The 18724-nt window shown below is 44.6% G+C and overlaps 1 protein-coding gene across 7 annotated transcripts in view; it reads right to left on the bottom strand.

Annotated features, from left to right (window-relative positions):
- Positions 1-18517, bottom strand: part of LOC110937795 — a 47115-nt gene extending 28598 nt beyond the window's left edge. The window contains exon 1 of one of the 7 annotated variants that reach the window (XR_004890805.1): positions 18267-18517. The gene's annotated coding sequence lies outside the window, so the exon portion shown is untranslated. The remainder of the gene's footprint in view (positions 1-18266) is intronic. The other 6 variants (XR_004890802.1, XR_004890803.1, XR_004890804.1 and 3 more) reach the window with 6 other exon arrangements.
- Between the last annotated feature and the right edge of the window lie 207 nt (positions 18518-18724).

Raw genomic sequence — 18724 nt, 5'->3', positions numbered from 1 at the left:
TAGACCCGCTGGCTTCTGGTATTCTGTCTTGACTCTCGCGCAAGTCAAACATTTGCTGACGTATGTTGCTATGTGGGCCTTCATACCAGGCCACCAATACGTAGTCTTCAAGTCGTGGTACATCTTGTCCGAACCAGGATGTACTGAGTAGCGGGACTTGTGGGCTTCGTCCATCACGAGTTCACGTAAACCTCCAAAGAGAGGAACCCAAATACGCCCTGTTACATAGTAAGCACCATCTTCTTTCTGTTCCAATTGCTGTCTCGATCCTCGCAGGGATTCAGCCCTGATGTTTTCCGGCTTCAATGCTTCAACTTGAGCATTTCGAATCTGGGTAGGGAGGTTAGACTGAATGGTAAGTTGTAGTGCTCGCACGCGCTTTGGTATAGTGTCCTTTCGGCTGAGGGCGTCTGCCACGACATTGGCTTTGCCCGGATGGTATTTGATGGCGCATTCGTAGTCATTCAAGAGTTCGACCCATCGACGTTGTCTCATGTTCAATTCCTTTTGCCTAAAGATATGCTCGAGACTCCTGTGATCGGTGTAAATAGTGCACTTGGTACCGTACAGGTAATGTCTCCATATCTTGAGGGCAAAGACCACTGCTCCTAGTTCCAAGTCGTGCGTCGTGTAGTTCCTTTCATGCGTCTTGAGTTGTCGAGAGGCGTAGGCAATAACTTTCTCGCGTTGCATTAGCACGCAACCGAGTCCATGAATAGACGCATCGCAGTAAACCACAAAGTCGTCAGTGCCTTCAGGCAACGAGAGAATAGGAGCGCTACAGAGGTTATCCTTTAAGCCTCTGAAAAGCAGATTCCTGCGCTGCATTCCACTTGTAGGCGACGCCTTTCTGAGTAAGAGTCGTGAGGGGTTGTGCAATCTTTGAGAATCCCTGAATGAATCTGCGGTAGTAGCCTGCTAAACCCAAGAATTGACGAACTTCAGTGGGGGTCTTAGGTGTAGGCCAGTTCTTTATCGATTCGATCTTGGCGGGGTCGACGTGAATTCCGTTCTTATTAACTACATGGCCGAGGAAATGGACTTCTCGAAGCCAGAAGTCACATTTAGAGAATTTGGCGTACAGTTGCTCGTTGCGAAGGAGCTCGAGGATAAGGCGTAGGTGCTGTTCATGCTCTTCTTGACTTTTCGAATAAATCAGAATGTCGTCGATGAACACAATCACAAATTTGTCGAGGTAAGGCTTACATACGCGGTTCATAAGATCCATGAACACTGCAGGTGCGTTGGTCATTCCAAAAGGCATGACGAGAAATTCGTAGTGACCATAACGGGTCCTGAACGCAGTCTTAGAGATGTCTTCGTCACGTACCCTCAACTGATGGTAGCCTGATCGCAGGTCAATCTTAGAATAGTAACTCGATCCTTGCAATTGATCAAACAAATCGTCGATGCGCGGGAGAGGGTAACGATTCTTGATGGTAACCTTGTTCAACTCACGATAGTCGATGCACATTCGGAATGTGCCGTCCTTCTTCTTGACAAAGAGTACTGGGGCTCCCCAGGGTGATGAACTAGGACGGATAAATCCTTTATCCAATAGTTCTTGTAGTTGCGTAGAGAGTTCCTTCAGTTCTGCAGGGGCTAAACGGTACGGTGCACGAGCTATGGGTGCTGCTCCAGGAGCTAGCTCGATTTGGAATTCGACCTGACGGTGAGGAGGGAGTCCAGGTAGTTCCTCAGGAAATACCTCGGGATAATCGCGTACTACAGGAAAATCTTCAATCCTCTTTTCCTTGTCGTGGGTATTAGTGACGAGTGCTAAGATAGCGGTGTGCCCTTTCTGTAAACACTTCTGGGCTTTTAAAAGCGAAATAATGCCTGTGACTTCTCCACCTTTGTTGCCTTTAACGATAAGGGGTTGACCAGAACGGCGAGGTATACGAACTGCTTTCTCTTGACAGAGGATCTCAGCGCGATGGTTGGATAACCAATCCATACCAATGACGACGTCGAAGCTTCCAAGTTTGACAGGGAAAAGATCGATACTAAACGTATGGCTAGACAATTCTAGGGTGCAGTCGTGGATCACATGCGTGGCCTCGATGTTCTTACCATTAGCTATCTCGACGGTGTGCTTAGAACTTAATAATGCGGGCGAGTGCTTAAGTTTCTTACTAATGCGAAGGGATACATAACTGGCATCGGCACCGGAATCAAATAACACAGAAACATAACGATCATCAAGTAGGAACTTACCCGCCACGACGTTAGGGTCGTTCCTTGCTTCTCCAGCTCCAATCACGAAAGCTCTTCCCCTTGCATTCCCAGCATTGTTGTTTTGCTCATTGTTCCCAGCTCCCTGATTGTTGTTACGATTTTGATTCAGTTCAGGGCAATCTTTTCGCATGTGCCCTGTTGCCCCGCATTTAAAACATGCTCTGTTGTTTCCTTGCTGTTGCTGCTGGGGTTGTTGCTGATTCTGCCTTGCCGGGAACTGACTTCTACAATCCTTTGCTTCGTGCCCCATCTTGTGGCATCGCTGACACTGACCCTTGTTGCATGCCCCATTGTGGTGCCTGTTACACTTGTTGCACTTAGGGTAGTTTCCCCGGTAGCCACCCTGTTGCTGAGTGCCTTTGTTGTTGTCAGTCTTCCTTTGCTGAGCTGGGGCTTGAGTAGGGTTAGCATCCTTGCCCTGATTTCCATCCCACTTTCGTTTTCCATCACTGGAACTTCCTTCCGCAGCACTGATCCTTTTGGGCAACCTGCCCTCTTCCACAGCCTGATCCGTGAGTTTGTGAGCAAGTCGAACGATCGGCTGAATGGTAGTGTGATTGGCTGAAGTTACATGGCTTCGGATTTCTGGAGCCAGACCCTTGATGTACAGTTCGATCCTTCGATACATAGGTCGAGACATGTTTGGACAAAGAGCAGCATAGTCGTTGGACAGCTTGGTGTAGGTCTCAATCTCTGACCCAACCATCTTGAGTTCATAGTACTCATTCTCCAGCTTGTGGATGTCATCCCTGTGACAGTACTCTTCCTTGATCATATCCTTGAAATCTTCCCACGCAGTAGCGTTAGCAGTCTCCAAACCAAGCATTTGAATTTGCGCTTTCCACCATGAAAGTGCGCTTCCCTCCAGAGTACCAGTAGCAAACTTCACCCAATTAGCAGGGGGACACTCGCAGACAGCGAAAACAGCCTCGACCTTCTCGATCCAGTGCAGGAGTCCTATGGCACCCTCAGTGCCACTGAACGGAAGAGGCTTGCAATCCATGAAGGTCTTGAAGGTACAAACACGTGGTTGCACAGGTGCAGGCTGACCTATCGGGTGAGCTGCGAAAGCTGCAGCCACAGTGTTGAGCAGGCTAGTGAACTGAGCCTGAGTCATGTTGATGTTTCCTCGTCCGCGTCCACTCATTGTCTTCATAACCAGAAAACATAGTATGAGTGTGGTGTCGTAACATAGCGAGAATAAGATAGAAGAGAGAAGATGTATCTATCTAATCAGGCAACTAGTACGTATAATAAAGCAGAAAGCATAAAACAACCAAGCAAGTAAATATGGGTCCGAGCTATGAGGTCAGATAAGTCGAGCCTTGTACTTGGAGTGTAGTGTCGTCACGAGTCACGGGTTATAGTCTGGTTTTTCTCAAAAAGATTTTTCCCCTTTTTAAAACCAAGTTCACTATAACCAATGGCTCTGATACCAATCTGTCACACCCCCAAATTCCACCCGCGGATAACACCCGCTTCGAGGACGTGACTGACCAGGATCCAGCCACCAATTATACTGAATAACTAAATTGATAATCAAAGTAGTACTTACTAACCATACGATTAGCAAGTGTTAAGTTTAGAGTTCAAGTCTTAATGTTCAGAGTAAAATGTAGCGGAAGCATAATTAACAGTTTTAAACATTGTTCATAAGGTAAACATGATAAATGTCCAACACACGGGCAGACGACCACTACACATCCCAAGTAGCTGCTCCAGTCACTGGCCACCTGCAAAGCATGCAGTAAAGGGTCAACAATAATGCTGAGTGAGTTCACTAGTTGTCCAGTTTTAATTACCAAAAACTTGTTTCACCAGTTAATTTATCCGTTTATACATGCCATGGGGAGCTACCCCAAAAGTTAGCGACTAAACTGTTTTTCCAATACCGAACACTAGGTAACCGAATGTGTTTCCGCAGGATGCCCCGATGTCAATGTTCTATCATCATTGACGGATGCCTGAGTACATTAGTTCACGACCGATCCCATACCATGGCACGGTGTGAGGCTGGTAAGACCTAAATAGCGCTATCAACTAATAACCCGTTCGCCTGGCACCGGCGACTAATCGGTATTATGTAGTAGGGACTTGAGTGATAGAGTTGCGTTTAGTGCCGTTGATTGCATTCCGTATAAACAGTAATTAACTAAAAAGGTTTCCCAATACAAGGGAAGATAAAGTAAGTTTGTTCCCAATAACTAGGGAAGGAATGTAGACGGTATCCCCTTTACAAGGGGATAGGGTTGTTTTAGTCTCGTGTCCCAAACCACCGGGACGCATGCTTTTAAGTTGTGAACTCACCTTGGGTTGCTCGGTATGATACGTTACTTGGTTAAGTATGTTGGTCACCACGTCCTAGCATGGTTACCAAGTAGGGGTCAAGTTGGGTACAAGTAAACACGTATAAGACACACTTAACATAAATGCAAATAACCACAGTAGCAGGTATATATATGCAGCCCAGTCAACAGAAAGTCCAACACATAACAGTGGGGTTATTGGGCCTAAACAGTTACACAAGCAATCCAGATAGCAGACAATCCAACAAGTACGTTGGCCCAATAACAGCCCAGTCGAGACAAGGATGACTCGCAACCAAGGTTGCGACTCGCAACCGAGGTCTCGGTTCGTCATGCTCTGGTTGCGACTCGCAATCAGAGATTCCGACTCGCAACCGGCGGTTCCGACAAAGCAGTGGTGGTTACGACTCGCAATCGGATCGATACGCGTTGATTGCGACTCGCAACCGGGAGGTCTTCGACAAATCTTGGTGCGGTCTCGAGTAGCAACCAAAGGTTGCGACTCGCAACCGTGATAACGTGCATGGCAATCCCTTCTAGAACCTGTCATTTTGTACGAACCAATAGAGATGCATTTTCATGAAACCAATATGTACCATTTCCACTAAAACATGTTTGTTTGTCTGATCATTAGCCAAAACAGATCAAATATACTCATTTCAAAAATATTTCAAAGGCATTCAAATTGTTCTTCATGTTCATCATCATCATTTTTCATAATATTCAAGCAATAATTATAACCAATCCTCCTAATAAGCTGAAATTCATTCAAACAAGACATACTATTAAAAACCCAAAACCGTGCACTTAAAACCTCATAATCAAGCCCTTTATATGATCATTCAAGCAATTAGCACATATCCGAAACATAAATTTATGATGACCACAATCTATCTAAACTTCCTAACAAACTGAGATGCACACAAACCGGAATCACAATAATTTGCAAAGCAACAAGCATCTATTTAATCATCAATATCAACAAGCACAAGCCAATAACCATGCTATCTAACATACCGCTAATAGTAATCAAGAACCATATTAATCAACAAAACACTAACCGGTAGAGATTCAAGGTGTGTGGGTTCGATGAATGAGCTTCCGGTTGGTGGTTCCGAGCTAAGCCGAGTATGTTCTTGATTTGGTTGAACCCGAGAAGAAGAAGAGGGATTGTAGTGTTGTGCTAGGGTTTAGGGTTTAGTGAAGAAGATGAGAGGAGAGTGTGAGAAGAGAGTGTGTAAAATGATTAAGGGAGGTGGGGTTGGGTTTATATAGTGTACCGAGTTGGGCTAGGGGGGTTTCCGGGTTGGGTTCTCGGTTACAAGGCCCAAACGGCCCAAGTGCTTCACTGTTCACTCGAGACCGTGGTCTCGAGTCGGGTCTCGGGTTTGGTTCACATATATATAACACTTATATATATATATATACACATACGTAAATCGGCATATAACACATAATAACAAATAGTTTTTCATACATTTTTACTGTTTAGTCGATTACGTACACGTTTGTTACATCGAAAGGTTATCCGGAAAGATCCGAGGTGTCACATTATCCCCAAGTTTTAGGAACTTTCGTCCCGAAAGTTAAGGCAGCCACTGTTAAGCTAGTGTAAGTGAAAGCGTTTCAACGGGGTGTCACATCATCCCCCCATTAGTTTGGAATTTCGTCCCGAAATTCGTTCGTAGCTTCAGTGCTGGGATTTTCGTTAGGGAACAACTGGGGATACTTGTGCTTCATCTGGTCTTCCCGCTCCCAGGTATACTCTGGGCCACGTCGCGAGTTCCAACGAACTCGTACAAGAGGTATCTGGCTACGTTTGAGGATTTTGATCTCTCGATCCGTGATCTCAATCGGTTCCTCAGTAAAGTGTAGCTGTTCGTCAATCGTTAGTTCCTTAAAAGGAATCACAAGTGTTTCATCCGACAAACACTTCTTCAGGTTGGATACGTGAAAAACGTTGTGTACCGCACTCAGTTCTTCAGGCAGGTTCAATCTATAAGCGACCTTACCGATCTTCTCGGTAATTTCGAACGGTCCAATGTATCGCGGATTAAGCTTGCCCCGTTTACCAAAGCGGACCACACCCTTCCAGGGTGAGACTTTAAGTAGAACCCGGTCACCGACCTGGAATTCCAATGGTTTCCTACGCTTATCAGCGTAACTTTTCTGACGGTCACGAGCTGCCGCCATGCGTTGTCTGATCTGGGCAATCTTTTCCGTTGTATCTACCACCATCTCTGGGCCCGTGATTTGACTATCACCGATTTCTGCCCAGCAGAGAGGTGACCGGCATTTACGACCGTACAATGCCTCAAAAGGTGCTGCCTGAATACTAGTGTGGTAGCTGTTGTTGTAAGAGAACTCCACTAGCGGTAGATGCTTCTCCCAGTTCTTGCCAAAATCAATCACACACGCTCTAAGCATGTCTTCTAGAGTTTGGATGGTACGTTCGGACTGTCCATCCGTTTGCGGGTGATAAGCAGTGCTCATATCCAAACGTGAGCCAAAGCATTTGTGCATAGCTTGCCACAATTCCGAGGTAAATCGAGCGTCTCGGTCGGAAATAATTGAGGTTGGCACTCCGTGCCTCGAAACTACTTCCTTTAAGTAAATCTCCGCCAGGGTAGAAAACTTGTCTGTTTCCTTAATAGCCAGAAAGTGCGCGGACTTGGTCAATCGATCTACTATTACCCAAATAGCATCATTTCCGCGTTGAGATCTAGGTAGCCCTGTAACAAAGTCCATGGAAATTTGCTCCCATTTCCATTTCGGGATTTCTGGTTGTTGGAGTAGACCCGCTGGCTTCTGGTATTCTGTCTTGACTCTCGCGCAAGTCAAACATTTGCTGACGTATGTTGCTATGTGGGCCTTCATACCAGGCCACCAATACGTAGTCTTCAAGTCGTGGTACATCTTGTCCGAACCAGGATGTACTGAGTAGCGGGACTTGTGGGCTTCGTCCATCACGAGTTCACGTAAACCTCCAAAGAGAGGAACCCAAATACGCCCTGTTACATAGTAAGCACCATCTTCTTTCTGTTCCAATTGCTGTCTCGATCCTCGCAGGGATTCAGCCCTGATGTTTTCCGGCTTCAATGCTTCAACTTGAGCATTTCGAATCTGGGTAGGGAGGTTAGACTGAATGGTAAGTTGTAGTACTCGCACGCGCTTTGGTATAGTGTCCTTTCGGCTGAGGGCGTCTGCCACGACATTGGCTTTGCCCGGATGGTATTTGATGGCGCATTCGTAGTCATTCAAGAGTTCGACCCATCGACGTTGTCTCATGTTCAATTCCTTTTGCCTAAAGATATGCTCGAGACTCCTGTGATCGGTGTAAATAGTGCACTTGGTACCGTACAGGTAATGTCTCCATATCTTGAGGGCAAAGACCACTGCTCCTAGTTCCAAGTCGTGCGTCGTGTAGTTCCTTTCATGCGTCTTGAGTTGTCGAGAGGCGTAGGCAATAACTTTCTCGCGTTGCATTAGCACGCAACCGAGTCCATGAATAGACGCATCGCAGTAAACCACAAAGTCGTCAGTGCCTTCAGGCAACGAGAGAATAGGAGCGCTACATAGGTTATCCTTAAGCCTCTGAAAAGCAGATTCCTGCGCTGCATTCCACTTGTAGGCGACGCCTTTCTGAGTAAGAGTCGTGAGGGGTTGTGCAATCTTTGAGAATCCCTGAATGAATCTGCGGTAGTAGCCTGCTAAACCCAAGAATTGACGAACTTCAGTGGGGGTCTTAGGTGTAGGCCAGTTCTTTATCGATTCGATCTTGGCGGGGTCGACGTGAATTCCGTTCTTATTAACTACATGGCCGAGGAAATGGACTTCTCGAAGCCAGAAGTCACATTTAGAGAATTTGGCGTACAGTTGCTCGTTGCAAAGGAGCTCGAGGATAAGGCGTAGGTGCTGTTCATGCTCTTCTTGACTTTTCGAATAAATCAGAATGTCGTCGATGAACACAATCACAAATTTGTCGAGGTAAGGCTTACATACGCGGTTCATAAGATCCATGAACACTGCAGGTGCGTTGGTCATTCCAAAAGGCATGACGAGAAATTCGTAGTGACCATAACGGGTCCTGAACGCAGTCTTAGAGATGTCTTCGTCACGTACCCTCAACTGATGGTAGCCTGATCGCAGGTCAATCTTAGAATAGTAACTCGATCCTTGCAATTGATCAAACAAATCGTCGATGCGCGGGAGAGGGTAACGATTCTTGATGGTAACCTTGTTCAACTCACGATAGTCGATGCACATTCGGAATGTGCCGTCCTTCTTCTTGACAAAGAGTACTGGGGCTCCCCAGGGTGATGAACTAGGACGGATAAATCCTTTATCCAATAGTTCTTGTAGTTGCGTAGAGAGTTCCTTCAGTTCTGCAGGGGCTAAACGGTACGGTGCACGAGCTATGGGTGCTGCTCCAGGAGCTAGCTCGATTTGGAATTCGACCTGACGGTGAGGAGGGAGTCCAGGTAGTTCCTCAGGAAATACCTCGGGATAATCGCGTACTACAGGAAAATCTTCAATCCTCTTTTCCTTGTCGTGGGTATTAGTGACGAGTGCTAAGATAGCGGTGTGCCCTTTCTGTAAACACTTCTGGGCTTTTAAAAGCGAAATAATGCCTGTGACTTCTCCACCTTTGTTGCCTTTAACGATAAGGGGTTGACCAGAACGGCGAGGTATACGAACTGCTTTCTCTTGACAGAGGATCTCAGCGCGATGGTTGGATAACCAATCCATACCAATGACGACGTCGAAGCTTCCAAGTTTGACAGGGAAAAGATCGATACTAAACGTATGGCCAGACAATTCTAGGGTGCAGTCGTGGATCACATGCGTGGCCTCGATGTTCTTACCATTAGCTATCTCGACGGTGTGCTTAGAACTTAATAATGCGGGCGAGTGCTTAAGTTTCTTACTAATGCGAAGGGATACATAACTGGCATCGGCACCGGAATCAAATAACACAGAAACATAACGATCATCAAGTAGGAACTTACCCGCCACGACGTTAGGGTCGTTCCTTGCTTCTCCAGCTCCAATCACGAAAGCTCTTCCCCTTGCATTCCCAGCATTGTTGTTTTATTCAGTTCAGGGCAATCTTTTCGCATGTGCCCTGTTGCCCCGCATTTAAAACATGCTCTGTTGTTTCCTTGCTGTTGCTGCTGGGGTTGTTGCTGATTCTGCCTTGCCGGGAACTGACTTCTACAATCCTTTGCTTCGTGCCCCATCTTGTGGCATCGCTGACACTGACCCTTGTTGCATGCCCCATTGTGGTGCCTGTTACACTTGTTGCACTTAGGGTAGTTTCCCCGGTAGCCACCCTGTTGCTGAGTGCCTTTGTTGTTGTCAGTCTTCCTTTGCTGAGCTGGGGCTTGAGTAGGGTTAGCATCCTTGCCCTGATTTCCATCCCACTTTCGTTTTCCATCACTGGAACTTCCTTCCGCAGCACTGATCCTTTTGGGCAACCTGCCCTCTTCCACAGCCTGATCCGTGAGTTTGTGAGCAAGTCGAACGATCGGCTGAATGGTAGTGTGATTGGCTGAAGTTACATGGCTTCGGATTTCTGGAGCCAGACCCTTGATGTACAGTTCGATCCTTCGATACATAGGTCGAGACATGTTTGGACAAAGAGCAGCATAGTCGTTGGACAGCTTGGTGTAGGTCTCAATCTCTGACCCAACCATCTTGAGTTCATAGTACTCATTCTCCAGCTTGTGGATGTCATCCCTGTGACAGTACTCTTCCTTGATCATATCCTTGAAATCTTCCCACGCAGTAGCGTTAGCAGTCTCCAAACCAAGCATTTGAATTTGCGCTTTCCACCATGAAAGTGCGCTTCCCTCCAGAGTACCAGTAGCAAACTTCACCCAATTAGCAGGGGGACACTCGCAGACAGCGAAAACAGCCTCGACCTTCTCGATCCAGTGCAGGAGTCCTATGGCACCCTCAGTGCCACTGAACGGAAGAGGCTTGCAATCCATGAAGGTCTTGAAGGTACAAACACGTGGTTGCACAGGTGCAGGCTGACCTGTTGTGAGGAGCGAAATAGGTTTAGAGGCGAAAAGACGATGTGGCGGTAGGATCTAAACATCCTAAAACAACGAGTTTACCTATCGGGTGAGCTGCGAAAGCTGCAGCCACAGTGTTGAGCAGGCTAGTGAACTGAGCCTGAGTCATGTTGATGTTTCCTCGTCCGCGTCCACTCATTGTCTTCATAACCAGAAAACATAGTATGAGTGTGGTGTCGTAACATAGCGAGAATAAGATAGAAGAGAGAAGATGTATCTATCTAATCAGGCAACTAGTACGTATAATAAAGCAGAAAGCATAAAACAACCAAGCAAGTAAATATGGGTCCGAGCAATGAGGTCAGATAAGTCGAGCCTTGTACTTGGAGTGTAGTGTCGTCACGAGTCACGGGTTATAGTCTGGTTTTTCTCAAAAAGATTTTTCCCCTTTTTAAAACCAAGTTCACTATAACCAATGGCTCTGATACCAATCTGTCACACCCCCAAATTCCACCCGCGGATAACACCCGCTTCGAGGACGTGACTGACCAGGATCCAGCCACCAATTATACTGAATAACTAAATTGATAATCAAAGTAGTACTTACTAACCATACGATTAGCAAGTGTTAAGTTTAGAGTTCAAGTCTTAATGTTCAGAGTAAAATGTAGCGGAAGCATAATTAACAGTTTTAAACATTGTTCATAAGGTAAACATGATAAATGCCCAACACACGGGCAGACGACCACTACACATCCCAAGTAGCTGCTCCAGTCACTGGCCACCTGCAAAGCATGCAGTAAAGGGTCAACAATAATGCTGAGTGAGTTCACTAGTTGTCCAGTTTTAATTACCAAAAACTTGTTTCACCAGTTAATTTATCCGTTTATACATGCCATGGGGAGCTACCCCAAAAGTTAGCGACTAAACTGTTTTTCCAATACCGAACACTAGGTAACCGAATGCGTTTCCGCAGGATGCCCCGATGTCAATGTTCTATCATCATTGACGGATGCCTGAGTACATTAGTTCACGACCGATCCCATACCATGGCACGGTGTGAGGCTGGTAAGACCTAAATAGCGCTATCAACTAATAACCCGTTCGCCTGGCACCGGCGACTAATCGGTATTATGTAGTAGGGACTTGAGTGATAGAGTTGCGTTTAGTGCCGTTGATTGCATTCCGTATAAACAGTAATTAACTAAAAAGGTTTCCCAATACAAGGGAAGATAAAGTAAGTTTGTTCCCAATAACTAGGGAAGGAATGTAGACGGTATCCCCTTTACAAGGGGATAGGGTTGTTTTAGTCTCGTGTCCCAAACCACCGGGACGCATGCTTTTAAGTTGTGAACTCACCTTGGGTTGCTCGGTATGATACGTTACTTGGTTAAGTATGTTGGTCACCACGTCCTAGCATGGTTACCAAGTAGGGGTCAAGTTGGGTACAAGTAAACACGTATAAGACACACTTAACATAAATGCAAATAACCACAGTAGCAGGTATATATATGCAGCCCAGTCAACAGAAAGTCCAACACATAACAGTGGGGTTATTGGGCCTAAACAGTTACACAAGCAATCCAGATAGCAGACAATCCAACAAGTACATTGGCCCAATAACAGCCCAGTCGAGACAAGGATGACTCGCAACCAAGGTTGCGACTCGCAACCGAGGTCTCGGTTCGTCATGCTCTGGTTGCGACTCGCAATCAGAGATTCCGACTCGCAACCGGCGGTTCCGACAAAGCAGTGGTGGTTACGACTCGCAATCGGATCGATACGCGTTGATTGCGACTCGCAACCGGGAGGTCTTCGACAAATCTTGGTGCGGTCTCGAGTAGCAACCAAAGGTTGCGACTCGCAACCGTGATAACGTGCATGGCAATCCCTTCTAGAACCTGTCATTTTGTACGAACCAATAGAGATGCATTTTCATGAAACCAATATGTACCATTTCCACTAAAACATGTTTGTTTGTCTGATCATTAGCCAAAACAGATCAAATATACTCATTTCAAAAATATTTCAAAGGCATTCAAATTGTTCTTCATGTTCATCATCATCATTTTTCATAATATTCAAGCAATAATTATAACCAATCCTCCTAATAAGCTGAAATTCATTCAAACAAGACATACTATTAAAAACCCAAAACCGTGCACTTAAAACCTCATAATCAAGCCCTTTATATGATCATTCAAGCAATTAGCACATATCCGAAACATAAATTTATGATGACCACAATCTATCTAAACTTCCTAACAAACTGAGATGCACACAAACCGGAATCACAATAATTTGCAAAGCAACAAGCATCTATTTAATCATCAATATCAACAAGCACAAGCCAATAACCATGCTATCTAACATACCGCTAATAGTAATCAAGAACCATATTAATCAACAAAACACTAACCGGTAGAGATTCAAGGTGTGTGGGTTCGATGAATGAGCTTCCGGTTGGTGGTTCCGAGCTAAGCCGAGTATGTTCTTGATTTGGTTGAACCCGAGAAGAAGAAGAGGGATTGTAGTGTTGTGCTAGGGTTTAGGGTTTAGTGAAGAAGATGAGAGGAGAGTGTGAGAAGAGAGTGTGTAAAATGATTAAGGGAGGTGGGGTTGGGTTTATATAGTGTACCGAGTTGGGCTAGGGGGGTTTCCGGGTTGGGTTCTCGGTTACAAGGCCCAAACGGCCCAAGTGCTTCACTGTTCACTCGAGACCGTGGTCTCGAGTCGGGTCTCGGGTTTGGTTCACATATATATAACACTTATATATATATATATACACATACGTAAATCGGCATATAACACATAATAACAAATAGTTTTTCATACATTTTTACTGTTTAGTCGATTACGTACACGTTTGTTACATCGAAAGGTTATCCGGAAAGATCCGAGGTGTCACAGTTTACAAGGGAACGCATCCGGATAGGAAAATGATTGGTCATCTTGATGCTCCGGAATATGAGCCTCCACAGAACAACAGATGGCGACGTGAAGGAAGTGTGTCTGACGATGAAGAACCAAAATTGATTGCTATGGCTGATGAGCAACTCACAGCTAAGCATGGAATCAAAGCCACTAGAAGATCTGCTGGCAGTTCTGGTGCAGCAGCTAGTGCTAAGGTTGATGTGAATGTGACTGCTGAAGTGGCTCAGGACATGCCTGTTGATCCTGATGTTCCAGTTGTTTCTGGTGGTGATGGTGGTGCTGGTCAGTCTAGTACTGCTGCGACTGACAAAGGAAAGGGCAAGGTGGATCAGCCTAGAAAGCTTATTGATGAAAGCAGTTCATCTTCTGAAGATGAAGCAGGCGGGTCTGGTGATGATGATGGTGATTCTTCGCCTGATGATGATAATCCTACGCCTCCGGGGTTGAGGAAATACAAGGATAGTCGTGGGAATACCAGATTTGAGAAAATCAAGAAGACGGGTGGTGCTGGAGACTCTGATAAGGATGATGAAGATTATACGCTCACGTCTCCAGGCTTTATTAGGAAAAGGAAGGCTCAACGACAGGGTGGTCGTGGATCAAAGAAATCTACTGCTGACACTTCTGTTCCAGTGTCAGTTCAGCCTTCATCTGATCCTGAGCAGCAGCTTCCTCCTATTGGCGATCAGTTAACTGCTTCTGAGACAATTGATCTTATGTCTTCTCCGCAAAGGTCTTCGGGAGCTCATCAGGTGTCTGTTGATCAACAGCCACCTGAAACTCCCACCACAGGTACACAACCTCGACCTACTCTTGTTATAACTGGTCCTTCAGGTGGTTCGGGTCAGGCAGGTCAATCTGGTTCTTCAAGGCCTGAACCCTCCAGGCCATCTCTGGCAGAAACCTTGTCGGGTTTCTCTGAAGCTGATAAGGTACAGTTCTTGATTGAACAAATCAGTGAACTGGGTGACATAGTTGGTCGACATACACGAACAATTGAAGAACATCGTGTACAACGGGTGAAGGATGCAGAGGCTCACAATAAGCTGTGTTCTATTGTAAATGCTCAAAGTATGAAGATCAAAGAACAAGCTGAGGAAATAGAAAAGTTAAAAGAGGCGAACAGGGCAAGAGATAGGGAGGTGGAGATTATGAAGAAGCATAGTACAAATTTGGAAACTTCAGCTAAAGCATTAAGGGAAATGGTTAGCAGTCGTGATGAAAGGCTAGTGAATGCTTTTAAGCCAATGCAGACAAACTTCGGTAGGGTTCATAAACAGGTTGGTATATTATGGAAGGAAAGGGAAGAAAGGTGCAAAGCCCAAGGGATAGTTCTTCCAAGACGTGAGGATGATCAGGATGATGATGCTGCTAATCCAGATCAAACAACAGCCTCAGGCTCCGGTGCAACTGCATCCGGTGCTGCAGGCGGATCTGGTACTCCTCAAGATACTCAGTCTGCTCCTCCTACAGCTACTACCGGCCCAACTGAACAGACTGAGACTTTGGAAATGTCTGTAGACCCTTCACAGATCAGCCTAGAACCAGAAACTTTTACTGAAGATCCTCCTGAATCTTCAAGTGTTTAAAAGTTTCATCCTGTCACGGGTGAACTACTGGAAGAGGGAGAGTTTGTATCTGAGATGACAGATGAACAGTTATCAAGGTTGTTTGAGTTGGATGACGTTGCTGAATGTTTGATTGATGCTACTCCACTGGTACAGGATCAGACTGATTTCTCCTCTATTGATGAAATCTTCATCAGTTCTAATCTGAACGTCCTGTCTATGTTCGAGAGGACGATGCTGAAATGAATGCTCTGGATGATAACTTTGTTGCTGAGAAGACAGCAGAGTTTGAAAATCTGTCTTCTGATTCGCCAACTGCTCAAGAAAGCCGTGAGAGAACTATTAATGAATGGCGAGCGGATTTCCTGGCTAGGAATCCTCCTCCGCTTGCCCCATTGGATCAGGCTAACTACATGTTGTTGGAGAAAAATCAGGCAAGGGGTCGCATCATCAGCTGGATGTTTGTGAAAGACTTACACTGCATGGTTGTGAAGAGAGAATCTGGTCTTCAATACTTCAGAACTCTCCTTAGTATTCTCACACTTCCATATTATGATGTGGCAGTGTTGGCGCAGCTTGATGTAATCAATCGAGCTAAAGAATCGATGGTAGATCTCTTTGCGAAGAAAATCAGGCTAGAAAGGCGTTTGGGGTGGAAGGATCCTCTATACAAACCTCAATTTCCAAGATACGGGCAGATCAAGTTCACTCTTGATCCAGAGACTAACACCGCTCGTTATCGTCTGGTATATGATCCTCCTAGGGTGATGAAGAAGATTCCGTTGTTGAAAATGAAGACCGACTTTCTTGGTAATTTCCGATGCTGGGTTTATGATGCTGACACTGGTGAAGCTGTGATCTTGTTCAGAGACAATGCAGAGAACTTCAGGATAATCGATCCGATGTGGATTACAAACATGTCCAGATCGGATATCATTGTGTTGAAGGATCATGAAATCAATTACCTAGTTCAAGATCGAGATCAAGCCATGAAGTTTCAAAGGATGGCTCGATACTGCTTCAACTTGTTGATCAATGCAGGAAGTGCATGGTCGTCGCATCATTTAGCCGTGGAAAGGGCGTTAGAGACTTAAGACATGAAGACGAAGACAAAGCTACAGCCAAGGGGGAGTTTGTTGGTGCACTTTGTGTCTGTACTTTGTCTATATTTTGTAATGTATAAAACGATGTCTTTTGTCGGTTGTGTTTACGTCTTGTATGTGTTGTAATATGTGTTGTAATATGTGTTTGACCAAGTCAACCATCCTCCTGGTTTGACTTGGCCAAACTTCAACACTTAGTAGTTGAAAGATGACCTGTCTTGAAGGATGTCATCGAAGGATGTTTAGTATCCTTCGATGACTTCGAAAGATGTCTTTCGAAGTATCTTTGTGGACCTCGAAGGATATACCATCCTTTGAGGTATGCTTAGATCCTTCGAGATCTTTCGATAGTCTTTCTGGTCGACAGATGATCCTTCGACCTGGATCTCTATCCTTCGTGCATGGGAATCTGATATGGGTATATATATCCATGAGGGTTTCACTTCACAAATAGTTCTGTCCAAAGTTTGTATTCACAGTAGAGAGCTTTTGTGTGTGAAACAAGGTCTTGTAAGAGTGTATTTTCAGTTTGGTCAAGGTCTGTAACCGTGTCCACTGAAATACAAGAGAAAACTTTGATACTTGCTTGTCTACTCTTTCTCTTGTTCACTTTGCTTTCATATAAACTCCGGTTTGCTTGCTAGCTTGGATTCCGCACTTGCTAGTGGGTTAAACATAACAAGGAATAGGTTAAACCTCAACCTCCGAGGGACCTACACACACGTATGACCATGTCACAAACAAACACCGTCCGACAGTTTGAAAGTTTAATAAATTTATCAATTTTAAATTCTAACTTTCAAAATCTGCAAATTTTGACCGTTTATGAAGATTTAGTCAGTTCGGTTTTCAGTCAGGTTTCAGGCAACGAAGACTCGAGTTCCAACATCGTACGATCGAAAATAAAGTAGAAAGAAAATCTTTTTGGGTTTTATAAAGTTTATATTAAAACACACCTAAAATCTTTTTGGTATTTTTGAACTTAAAAGACAACAATTTAAAATCCTTTGAGTGTTATCAAACGACATCACCGCTAATATCGTGCTGATATGCACCAAACGACGAAACTGTTTTAAAAGAAAACAATAAAAGTTAAGCAGTAAATAAATATATACAGACATTCTTTTTGCGAGTTTCGAGGGTAAGAGAATCATATCAGTGTACGGTCATGCCAAAACACTCTTGTTGTTCAGTTAGTTAACATTAAGATAAGCATCCTATAACAATTATCGGTATTGTTGTCCACTTAAGCTCAACTTATCAGATGTAATCATGGCGAGGGGATACGTTAAGGTATGATTTATACTTACCGACCGGTGTTCATCCACATCACGACACATTCCCGTATCAAGGTATGCACGAGAGTTCATCTTACCGGTGAGTATACCGATTATCATCTGTTTGACCGTATAAGCTGTGAGATACTCACTAATTTTGATTTGAAAACAAGCCCTATGTGATATAATCACTTATTGATGAGGAACTTGATTTTCACATGCATGAGGGCACAGGTGCAAGTCCGTGAACAGGTCAGTACTTCCGTACAGCAGAGAGACGAACTTGACACCCGGATAAATGTGATATTTTTATCACTTATTTGATTTGGACATGTGATTGTTTATCACTTATTGAGGTCGAATGCAGTATGTAATATGTACACGTATGTATAGTATCATGGAAGATCTAGACTTGCGTCCCCGTTATTTTTCGGTAAAAGATACAACCATGATACCCAGATGATAAGCAGCATAAAGACCGAATATCTCAGAACCTCGGCAATCTATCAAACGAAATTTCGGTACTAAGACCATATGCCAATGAATGGTTCCCACCTGGTCTTCAGTCGATTAAGATTTATATCACCCTGCACACTTTAAAATGATTGTGAGCCTACCGATACATCTTATATAGAGCTGCTTATCGTTTTGCATTTAAGGTTTAAAGAGGTTAGGATAGACCACTGATGCACCAACATATAAAAGCCTTACTTATATAGCTATATTTTGGTTAAAGGAAGCTAAAAACCTATGGGATATGTATGGGATATATAAAAAAAAATTATATAAACATCTTGCGCCTCGGGTACGAAAAGCCCACCGCTTTTGCGCTCTGCGCTTCGCGCCTCAATTTTAGACCTCGTCGCTTTTGTGCGCCTCTCGCTTTTTAAAACCAAGATCTGAACCAACACCTCAACAGCTCCACCATCGCGCCACAGATCTGTCGATTACACATACGCTAGAGATAATGTTGTTGCTGACTAAATCACGCTTCATGCCACCAAGCTAACCATATAACAACCGCAAATCAGTAATTTGAAACAACCTCCACCATAAAAAAAAAAATAAAGCCTATACAGAGCAAATGAAAGTATCTTAAAGTCAGGATTTCCTAACATTTTTTTCCAAAAGTCCTTTTGAAGAAGTTGAAAATAAGCTAAGCCAAGCATGCCCACAATGAGCTTGTACATGTTGAAAAACTAGCAAATGATCATTCTTGCTAGGGCCGGCAATTTTACACGAATACACGACACGAACCTACACGAAGTTAACATGTAT

This window comes from Helianthus annuus, chromosome 4 (assembly GCF_002127325.2).
Source record: "Helianthus annuus cultivar XRQ/B chromosome 4, HanXRQr2.0-SUNRISE, whole genome shotgun sequence".
Lineage (NCBI taxonomy): Eukaryota > Viridiplantae > Streptophyta > Magnoliopsida > Asterales > Asteraceae > Helianthus > Helianthus annuus.
This window is presented reverse-complemented; position numbering and strand designations above follow the sequence as displayed.